The following is a 12284-nucleotide window of genomic DNA, read 5'->3' as shown; positions in this document are numbered from 1 at the left end:
TCACATCATTCATGCACTACTTCTCCCTACATTATGCCAAAGCTTCTGGCAAATACCGGACCTCTAGTTTGCACAGAGCTGCTGCATCCCTGGCACCTTTCAGAGGGCCCCTCGTTCCAAGGTGGCAGGGGATAAGCCGAAGCTCTCATCTTTCTGCCCTTCAGCCCTGGATCCCTTTCCTCTGGCCCACTCACGGGCAAACTGTTCCTGAATTTATGTGGAAGCTCACTGAGTGCAAGAAACATAGTAAAACAAAGGCATTAAACCCTGACATTTTATTTTACAGATGAGAAAACAGAAGCAATGAAAGGGAGTGACTCCCTCATCGTTAACTTCTTCTACTCCAGCCTCTAGCCTTAATTCAGGGCAGAAGCCTCCAGTCAGTGTTAATACATACAGATGGGAATTAAAAGTGGAACAATTTATCACTGTCACTGATGCTGTATCCTTGCTACATTGGGTCTGATGCTCAAGAGCCCTCACCAACAGCCCTGCATTAAATCACAGATTGTGCAGGACCCAGACGGTTGTCCTGGTGTGAATTGCTCTTAACATAAGATTTGGGGCCTTCAGATGCTGCCAGTAGCATTGAGCCCCCACTCAGCATGGATGGGACTAACAAGCCCCTTCCTAGATATGGGAAATCGAGGGAGACACCTTCCTTTCCTTGCTTTCAGGTTCGTCACCTATACCCACCGTACAACGGTTGTACAGAGAGAAGCACACTTTTTTGTCTCTTCGACATGGAATGCATAGGTCTTCCCCCCATTCATCCCCCTTCTTTTTCTCCCCCACCTAGTCCTCTTCCATTCAAAGCACTGCAGACCCTTCTCCCTGCAAACACTTCTTCATTTGGCTGAACCCTGGTAACCCAGTTTCAGGAAAAGGAGGAGGGGACTTAACCAGGTGGGTGGCTCACATCCAGCTCCTACATCCGGGGCCCCTCTTGTTATTTGTATCCCAGTTGGAAATGCTTCCAACTCCTCTAGAAAAATCCTGCCAGCTCCAATGCCCATCTCCAGTGCCTTTCCTTTGAAGTGTTTCCCCAACCTTCTGACTTATGTCCTCCCTTCGCTGGGGGAGTCCCAAAGCCCTGATGGCGCACCTCTGCACGAACTTGATCTAACGTGTGTTGCAGCTATTGATATATAAGATCCTTTAGTCTTTGAATGCAGGGTCTTATCTTTATTTTCACAACTCTTAGCAAATAGTATAACCACCCACTAGATATGGGAAAATTGAAATTTTAAAAGCCTGATGAATTTTTTTAAACTAGATCCAGCAGAGGGCCAGGAAGCCTGGAACTGGCTAACCTTCCCTCCAACTGTGCACACCGTCCAGAGGTTATCGTTGCTGCTCCCCTGCTGTATCCAAGCCTGTACCTCCAGGTTCCTGTGAATTCTGAGAGTCCCTAATGACCGTCCCATAAATGCCCCTTTGCTAATTCAGCCACTATGACTCTCTGTTACTTGCAGTCAACAAACTCTAAGTGACCTATCCCCTCCACGCTCCCAACCCCTACAATAACATTCTAATCCCATTCCCATTTCTTGTTCAGATCTAGCAACTCAAACATAGCAATTAAACCACAAGTCCTGCTAAGCTGTGCATTAGGCTTCCTTCTCAGACGAGAGAATGGGCAGATTGTGTGACAAGGAATATAGTCCTTAAGTGTCAGCTCTCCCTGTAAGACATTGACATTCTGATTTACAAATCAAACTTTTGTTTATTTGACAGTATGTGTCAGGCTGCCAGGGCCGGAACCTCCCAAGCCCCTGGGAATTGGCAGCTAAATGCTGGTAAATGCCAAGCAACTGGACTCTGAGATAGCAATGCCCACTCCTGGAATGAAAACAACTTTAATTAACTGTAAATTGTTAGGGCATCTTTACCACTGGCTTATTTTTTTTTTCTATTCCTGGATAGATATTATCATTAGAAGATCTGAAGGCATGCTGTGAACCCTGAACATGGGATCTGGGTAGTCAGCCTGTTAAAGCATTGTGTTAAAGAAGCCACATTCTATTTTAGTAGCTAGTTAGCCATGCAGAGAAAAGCTACTTCTTAGTCACCGTATGCATCCTACTCTGTCATCTCAAGGATGCATTCTCTTGGTGACAGAAAAGTCCAGGTGAGAAAGGAGAGATAATTTAGTTCAGCAAACAGCTGTCAACAATATGAAGCTGTCAGAGTAAACCTTCCAAATTTCTGTCAGCATCAGCTTTACACATGAAAAAGAAATTTATTCTATTTTACTATATTTAATAAGACAAAAAATGCACTTAAAAGGATAGATAATTTACATATTTAAATAAATCATTTATCCTTGGAACTTTTTATTTTGCCTTTTAAAAACTTATTGGTGATGGGGTGCATGAGTGGCTCAGTTGCTGGAGCGTCTGACTCTTGATTCCAGCTCAAGTCATGATCTCGTGGTTTGTGAGATTGAGCCCCACATCAGGCTCTGTGCTAACAGCACTGAGCCTGCTTGGGATTCTCTCTCTCCCTCTATCTCGGCCCATCCCACTCATCCATGTGTGTGCACTCTCTCTCTCCCTCTCAAAATAGATAAAACATCTTTTAAAAAACTTTTTGGCAGTTTTATTAAATGTGCACAACTTGTAGTATCCCTGGTCCACACACTTAACCTTGACTTCAGCGACAGGTCAGATATAAAGCACTATTTTAAAATAGCATTTCAGGGGGGTACCTGAGTGGTTCGGTCGGTTAAGTGTCCGACTTCAGCTCAGGTCATGATCTCACAGTTCGTGGCTTTGAGCCCCACATCAGGCTCTGGGGAGACAGCTCAGAGCCTGGAGCCTGCTTCAGATTCTGTGTCTCCCTCTCTCTCTGGCCCTCCCCCACTCATGCTCTCTTTCTCTCTTTCAAAAATAAACATTAAAAGTTTTTTAAAAAATAAAATATCATTTCAAACATTTAACAATAAAACACCACCATCTCAAGAATACCAATTTTCTTTCAAGATCTAGTCACAGGAAGTTTGCCAAATAGGGAATTCCTCAGAACAAATATTTTGAAAATGTTTTTAGTTTCCTGTAGATAGAGTTGAGTTGTTGGAGAGAACTTTTGATGCCAATTTTTTTTTAACTTTTTTAATGTTTATTTATTTTTGAGACAGAGACAGAGCATGAACGGGGGAGGGTCAGAGAGAGGGGGAGACACAGAATCCGAAGCAGGCTCCAGGCTCTGCACAGAGCCTGATGTGGGGCTCGAACTCATGGACCGTGAGATCATGATCTGAGCCAAAGTTGGACACTTAACCGACTGAGCCACCCAGGCGCCCCTGATGCCAATTTTTAAGATGACTTAACTTTGAAGGTGAATTACAGGGGGAAGGAAATCTCACCACAGCCCCACAAGCATCAGACCACTGAACACGTGTAATAATAAGGAAACTCTTTGCTCTATCAAGGCAGAACTGACTATGGAGAGGAAGTGGAAGGAACAAAGACAAATGTCCCTATTGTACACCCCCACCCCCCGCCCCACACACAAACCCACAAAATGAGAAGTCTTAAGATGAAGAGAGAATCTGTCATTAGGTCAGGGGATATAGTAAGGGATCTGATTAGCTCTTTTTTCTTTTCTTTTCTTTTTTTTTTTTTTTTTTTTTTTTTGAGCCAGGGAGACCCAGACATGTTCAAGAAAAAAAGGAAGGATCCAGTTATAATGGCAGGTGAGTCATACTGAAGATTTAAAAACTCACTGAGCTCAGTCATTGAAGGATGCAGAAAGGATGGGAAGAAAGGCCAAATGGAGAGGTCACCTGGTAAAAGAGGAGGAATGTCTCCCCACCTGGACAGAGTAGTGGTGGGAAGGTGTGCAAGGGTGAAGCCATGATCAATGAGGAGGGCAAGTTCTGGCCACAGGTGAAAGTCAGTGGAAGCAAGGGAGGTTGCCCATATCCTCAGACTGTGACCATATAGCATTGAGGGTCTTACACCATCTGGCTTCTTCCCCATTTCTCCAGGCTGGACACCCCTGATGCCCTTATTCTCTGTGCTCAACCCCCTTGTCTGTTCCTGCCTCTGACCAGGACTCTGCATTCACTGTGCTCTGTCCCTGGAATAGTTGTCTTTTGCTTTACACCTGGCTAATCAATTCAAATGGCTTCCCTGGTCTCCCCAGCATGCCCAAATCTCACTATTAGAGTCCTTTAGAACTAAGTACCGCTGTCCTTTGATGCACTTAATATAGCTGTGATTTTACATGTATTTATGTGATTTTTATGTCTTTCTCCTCCCTTCCCACACTACTCTGCAAACCCCATAAGGGCATGCTCTGTTGGGGTTTGTGCACCACTGCATGTCCAGCATACTACTGAAAGCCTAGCATTATAGGAGGTGCTCCACAGGGCATTTCATGAGTGAGTGAATGAATGAATGAATGAGTGATGAGTAGGTGGAGAAGTTTTGGGAGATTCAATAAGACTTAAAAGAAATTTAAGGGGTTTCTGAGGAACAGTGATGGCCTAGTTTCCTAAGCCCAGCTAAACATGATGGTGGAGGGGGGGGGCGCGGACACAAATCAACAAGAAGGTTGCTCAGTGACTGGCACATGAAAACTGGTAAATGTATGATTAATTACACAATAGTAAGGAAAATATGTGTGAAAGAATTTCAATCTAAAATGGAAACAGAGGATATAAAATGGAAAATCTCATCCATGTGCCCTTGGGGAAACAAAATTTAAGGACTGAGAGACTGATTTCCTATAAATGTCTGATTTACAGAAGCTGATAATGTTGGAATGTTCTTAAATGGTAGGAAGTTAGTCAGGGGTCGGGGGAGAGGTTGCCAGTATCAACCTTGGGAAGTTGTGCTTATGGTTTCCAGAGGCATGAATAAGAAATCACCCAGGGTGCGCTAGTCTCACAAAATAGGCTAAACTGAACTTTTATTTCTATGACTGGGGTGGTTTTGTCTGGTTGGAGAATTTTCATAACTGGTCTCCATTTGTTTTCTATTTTAACAGCCTAACTAAACTCACCCCTCTTTACATTCCCTGCCCATAAACACAGCCTATCCCAAACCCTCCACGGACTTGCCCGAAGCTTGCTACAGTCTACGTGTTGCCAATTGTAATTCCTCTGCTATGCCCAAATAATTCATCTTTTTGACAGTTTTGAGCTTGCTTTGGTCTACCTCTTCTTTTAGGTTGACACATGTTATGAACCCAAGGAACGGATTCATCCTGGAGAAAAGGCTTCATGAAGTTAAGACAAAGGTCCTGAAATTAACTTTCAATTGGTCTCGAATCTCATCACTCAGAGAATCTCAGGATATCTTCACTGAGAATGAAGATAACCAATGAGATATTACAAGACTTTTAGGGGTAAGGCATGAGGGAAGGGCAGGTGGTTGGCGCCTATTTATGGTAACACAACCTACAGTTTATCTGCACATGGCACAAAGCCCCCACCCTTTCAAGAGTTCTTGTAAGGCTGATTTCATTACATTTACCCCACAGATCTTCCCCAAGTATCCAATCCCATAGTGCTCAAAATGTAGCCCCTAGACCAGCAGCATCAGAATCACCCAAGAATTTGTTAGATTAGCAAATTATCGATGCCCTACCTCCGACTAGTTGAACAATTCTGGGGTAGGGTCCTGCAATTTGATTTCACCAGCTCTCCAGGTCCTAGCGATGCTCCAGTTTGAGTGCTGGTGTCCTGCCAGCTGTACTGGGAGTGGGTGGGAGTCTCAAGAATTCTTCTCAGGCCTGGAGGCTCAGACAGCCAAACATAAAAGTTTTTCCCTTTAGAAGCCCATTGCATCGTCACAAATGGCAGGTTATTTTTACTTCTACAAGAAAAGAAATTGAGACACAATTATTAAGCAGTTTGGCTAGAGATTTGGGGCCTTTATCAGTTTGCTAGGGCTGCTGTAACAAATTACCACAAACTGGGCAGCTTGAAGCAACAGAAATCCACTCTCTCACAGTTGTAGAGGCTCAGACTCCCAATGCAAGGAGTCTGAGGGGTTGCTTCCTTCTGAGGGCTGTGAGGAAGAATCTGTTCTGTGCCCTCCATCTACATCTGGTGACAGCCAGCAATCTTTGGTGTTCCTTGGCTTCTAGATGCTTCTTTCCAGTCTCCACCTCTGTCTTCCCACAGTGCTTTACGGACTGTGTGTGACTGTGTCTAAATTTTGCTTTTCTAAGGACACCAGTTATATTGAGTTAAGGTATGGCCTCCTCTTAATTTAGCTCATTACATCTACAATGAACCTATTTCCAACTAAAGTCACATTCTGAGGTACTAGGAGTTAGGAGTTCCACAGTTTTGGGGGGACCAACTCAGGAAGCCTGTTGAGAACATGCCTCACTCCTCAGCATTCTTAATTCCCCTCCACCAGGAACACAGGGGCCCCTGACAGATTTCCTCATCTAATGCCACTGGTAGAGAAACCCACAGAAAGGGATACCTTGCTCCCCTCACAGTGTGTCCCCAAAGCAATGATATTTACATACATTAACAGGGTATTTTCTGGGACCCGTATTTCCCATTCCATATCTGGTACACTTAAACATAATAGTTTCCTCCTTTTTCTTGGATCAATAGCTACATATTTAAAGACATAGTTTAAACTCAGGCAACAACAGATGTCGGCGAGGATGCGGAGAAAGAGCAACACTTTCACACTGCTGGAGGGAATGCAAACTGGTGCAGCCACTCTGGAAAACAGTATGGAGGTTCCTCAAAATATTAAAAGTAGAGCTACCCTACGACCCAACAATTGCACTACTAGGTATTTATCTAAAGGATACAACTGTGCTGATTTGAAGGGGCACATGCACCCCAATGTTTACAGCAGCACTATCAACAATAGCCAAAGGAAAGAGCCCAAATGGAAAGAGCCCAAATGTCCATCGACTGATGAATGGATAAGGAAGACATGGTATGTGTGTGTGTGTGTGTGTGTGTGTGTGTGTGTATTGGAATATATAATGGAATATTACTCAACGATCTAAAAGAATGAAATCTTACCATTTGCAACAATGTGGATGGAACTAGAGTATATTATGCTAAGCGAAATAAGTCAGAGAAATACAAATATCATGATTTCACTCATATGTGTAATTTAAGATACAAAACAGGTGAACATAAGAGAAGGGAAGCAAAAATAATATAAAAACAGAGAGGGGGACAAACCATAAAAGACTCTTAAATACAGAGAACAAACTGAGGGTTGCTGGTTGGGTGGGGAGATGGGCTAAATGGGTGAGGAGCATTAAGGAGGACACTTGGTGGGACGAGCACTGGGTGTTATATGTAAGTGATGAATCACTAAATTCTACTCCTAAAACCATTATTACACTACATGTTAACTAACTTGGATTTAAATTTAAAAATTAATTAAGTAAACCATAATACTTCTGTTATACGAAGGACAATATAACCATAGTCTGATTCCTCAGACAATGGAATCGAGCCAATCAGAAATGAACAACTCAGCACCAAGAGTTATCAAGCCAATAAGGGTAAAAGCTGAGAAGGAGCAAGGTGGGAGGGAAGAGGGCAGACCAAAACCCTATGAAACAAAGTCCCTTGTCTATAGTCTCTGTAAAGAGAACTTTCATACTTTTCTTACTTTCTGATCTTATAGTCTAATAAACTTTTGCCTGCTGTTCAAAAAAAAAAAGACAGTTTAGAGTAAGAACAGAAGATCCATCACCCATCACATATTACTCTGTGCTCCCCCTGGCGGTAGCCATGTAAAACAACCAAACCTAGGTAGCAAGGGAGAGTCAATTCAGAAGACCATAAGTTCAGAACTACTTTGGAGTTTTGGATAAGTCCTTTTAGACTCACAGATTTTCCTAAAGAAAAACTATAGATGTTTGTAATCTACTTATGGGCGACTAGGACCTTTAGGCACGAAACAATCAGGAAGGGAGATGCAGTTTATGATTCAGCATCCACCAGCTCACCTCTCACACCACACCTTCTGGAAGCACTACTAGCCCAAGGTGCACCTTATATTTCAATGATGTCTGTTTAAGAATTTTGCTGGCCAAAAAATGATAGAGCACTCGGACCTATATTTTATCATGCAATTCTTTTAAGTACAAGTAAACATTGAGAGATCTACACTGGACAATGTTTTAAAAGCTCCAGATATTTCCATCAGTGCAATTAAAGTGCATAAGAAGCCAGGGCACCTGGGTGGCTCAGTTGGTTAAGCAACTGACTCTTGATTTCAGCTCAGGTCATGATCCTGGGTTCATGGGATCGAGCCCCACGTCAGAGCCTGGAGCGTGCTTAAGATTTTCTCTCTCTCCCTCTCTCTGCCCCTTCCCAGCTCATGCTCTCTCTCTCTCTCAAGATAATAAATAAACATTTTTTTAAGTGCCTAAGAAGCTAAATGAAAGGATCAACCACAAAATAATTACCACTTCTAATTTCCTCTATTTCATTGAACATAAACTATTATCCAATTTTCAGTTATATTCAGGGACAAGCATTGATATGTCTCCTATAATCAAGTCGTTCTCCCTTCATTTCACTTCATTTGCCTCCTATTTTGCATTATGTAAATAAGTAAATATGAACTTTTAAGATTTTCTTTTTTTTTTTTTAATTTTTTTTTTCAACGTTTATTTATTTTTGGGACAGAGAGAGACAGAGCATGAACGGGGGAGGGGCAGAGAGAGAGGGAGACACAGAATCGGAAACAGGCTCCAGGCTCTGAGCCATCAGCCCAGAGCCCGACGCGGGGCTCAAACTCACGGACCGCGAGATCGTGACCTGGCTGAAGTCGGACGCTTAACCGACTGCGCCACCCAGGCGCCCCTAAGATTTTCTAAATCTCTTTTAATACTTTGAAAATGGTCATTCTGGTTATTATTGCAAGAACTCTGAAATATTAATTTTTCTCCCCATATTTTTTACTGACAAGTTACTTAAAAACTCCTTAAAAACTCCTTATCTAGCATAAACTATTCAAGATGAATGTTAGCTATTTTAAGAAAACTTTCCAAAACAAACCTAAGACCCAACAAGAAAATGTAAAAAGAATATGAGCTCACTGAAGTTACAGAAATAACTATTACGTGTATGAAACGAACCCAGTTTCACAAGAAATGAGGTTAAAATAAATAACTCCAATTTCACTGTATTGGCAATGATATTAAATATAATACTTCCTTTGATTAATAAATTATAAAACAAGTGTCCTATACACCTCCAGGCTGAGTTACATTGGCACAGTTAATGAAAAGCAGTTTGGCACTAGCTATCAACTTAAAAACTGTGCCCTTAACTTTAGATCCCCAAAGTATCTTAGTCAAATAGAAATTCAGGAAATTAGCCATCAGGGAAGTGCAAATCAATACTATGATACTCCACACCCACTAGGATGGCTGTAATAAAAAAGATAGACAATACTAATTGTTGGTGAGGATGTGGAGAAATGTTGCTGGTAGGAATATAAAATGATGCAGCCACCTTGGAGAACAGTCTGGTAATTCCTAAAATGGCTAAACGTAGACTTACGATATGACCCAGCATTCCCATCCCTACTTATAATTTTTTTAATGTTTATTTTTTGAGGGAGAGAGAGAGAGAGAGAAAGAATGTGAGTGAGGGAGGGGCAGAGAGAGAGGAAGACACAGAATCTGAGACAGGCCCAAGCTCTGAGTTCTGAGCTCAGAGCCCGACACAGGGCTCAAACCCATGAACCGTGAGATCATGACCTGAGCAGAAGTCGGACGCTTAACTAACTGAACCACCCAGGTGCCCCCTGTTCCTACTTATACACCCAAGAAAAATGAAAACATATATCCACACCGACTTGTACATGAATGTTCATACCAGTATTATTCAAAATAGCCAAGAATGGAAACAATCCAAAAGGCCATCAGCTAATGAGTGGATAAGAAGGATGTGGTATAGCCTTATAGCGTAATACTATTTGGCAATAAAAGAAATGAAGTATTGGGGCCCCTGGGTGGCTCAGTCGGTTAAGCGTCCAACTTCAGCTCAGGTCACGATCTCGCGGTCCGTGAGTTCGAGCCCCGTGTCGGGCTCTGGGCTGACTGCTCGGAGCCTGGACCCTGCTTCTGATTCTGTGTCTCCCTCTCTCTCTGACCGTACCCCGTCATGCTCTGTCTCTGTCTCAAAAATAAATAAACGTTAAAAAAAAAAAAAAGAAATGAAGTACTGATGCATACTATATGATATGAATGAACATTAAAAATATTATGCTAAATGAAATAAGTTTATCACAAAAGATTACCTATTATGTAACTCCCTTTATATAAAATGTCTAAATTAGGCAAATCCACGGAAATGGAAGGTAGATTCGTGGTTACCTTGGGCTAGGGGATGGGAGGCAGATAGAGGGATTGGGGCTGATAGCTAAAGAGAAGGGTCTCATTTGGCGGTAATGAAAAAGCTCTAAACTAGATTGTGGTGAAGGATACACAACTGGTTCCAAATCCTGGATTTGCCTTTTGTGCCCATAGGATTACCTCTCCCACTCACAATATTCTCTGAAATGGTCATCAGTCGCTTCCTCAAAACCCCGTTCCCTCTCCAATTCTCAACTCCAAATAAAACTCTCAACACCAGCCTGCTGTCTCCTTTCACTGTGTTTTTCCATCTGCTTCTATTCTTTTGTCTTTCCTAGAATCCAGTTTGTGGATTCACATGGCCTGATTCTAAAGCACAGAGATCTAGGAATCGAATTAGCAAAGACAGAACTCCCCTTAAAAAGGATAGAAAAAAGCCAGCAAAGAAATTCCCCTCTGACTAGCAAGGTATAGGAAGGCTATAAACACTCACATGATTATAATTTGTAAGTCCAGTTTCCAAGACAGTGGGGACGTTCATCTCATTCTTTCTGCCTGGATATTGCCCCTACCCTCTTCTTGACTCTCTTCCCCTTCCAGCTCCTGTGCCTCAAAATCAGCCTGCATTCAGGTTATACACAAAGAGCCTATCCGTATCCACTCAGTGGGGGGTGAGCCCAACTTCTCTGGTCCAGCAAAGCTTGGTTTGAACCACCTACCTCATTCTCAGAGTTTTTAGTATAATCAGTGAGAAGGCAGGGCAAGATATGAGTCAAGGTCAATACACACGTTCTAAAACAGAAGCTAGTAAGAATCAATCAACATAAGTATTAATAGCTACCATTTGAGCATCTTTCTGTGCATGACATAGACATTACCTCATGAAATCTTCATACAACTGTATGCTGTAGGGATTCTCACTCCCATTTTATGGATGAGGACACTGCAATTTGGACAGATCAAGTACTTTTGCTCATGGTTTCAATCTGGTAAGGAATGGAGGAATTCAAACCTAGCTCTGTGTGTCTCTAAGGACTCTTCTCCCACCAGTTTTCCTTGTCCTGCCCCAGAGCAATGTGCCAGGACACCAGCTTGACTTCCAGAACAATGTCCAGGACACGATGCAACTTGGAAAAGGAAATCTTTTCAGGGGCTAAACTGGTCAAGTTCAAAAATGAAGCTTTCTGGTGGTCTGCATGATGAAGATTAGAATTTGAGGAAGGTCAAGTTGGGGAGGCTCATATTTTCACTTGACATTTCTTAAAGATGGACTTTGGTGAAGAATAGACAGTTGCTGATGTGGATTAATCCATCTTTTCCGTATTGAATCCATTCCTCTCCACCCTTGTTTGTCTACACCAGAGGATGGACTACTGTCAGATGTGTTCTTTTTACCAGTTCTTTTACCACATTCCTTGTCCTCTGTTATAGAGGATTCTCCTGGAGTAATTTATTTTTCTTTTCTGAACATTTGGGCTGCTTTCAGTTTGGAGCTATTATGAATAATGCCACTAAGAACATTCTTGTCTGTGGCGCTCTTGGCATACATATACAAACATACCTGTTGAGTATTTACCCAGGAATAGAACTGCTCAGTCACAGAATTGCTCATATACATAGCATATGCTCAATTGTATTAAAGAATGCCAAATTGTTTTGCCAAATGGTTGTACCAATTTGTGCATTCATCAGCAGCATTTAACAGCTTCCTTTGTTCTGCATCCTCACTGGAACCTGGTATCATCAGTCTTTTTGATTAGCTGTTCTGGTAGATACACAGTGGTATCTCATGATTTTAATTTGCATTCCTTGTATTATTAATGAAGTTGTGAGCATCTTTTTATATTTTAGCTCTTTGAATATTCTCTTTCATGAAATATTGTTTAAATCTATTGCCCATAATGGATTGTCTTTTTTTATTGATTTGTAGACAATCTCAATATATTCTAGAATCAATCCCTTTGTCCATT

This window comes from Leopardus geoffroyi, chromosome D4, assembly GCF_018350155.1.
Source record: "Leopardus geoffroyi isolate Oge1 chromosome D4, O.geoffroyi_Oge1_pat1.0, whole genome shotgun sequence".
Lineage (NCBI taxonomy): Eukaryota > Metazoa > Chordata > Mammalia > Carnivora > Felidae > Leopardus > Leopardus geoffroyi.
The sequence above is the reverse complement of the archived record's forward strand: the minus strand, read 5'-3'. Positions refer to the sequence as shown.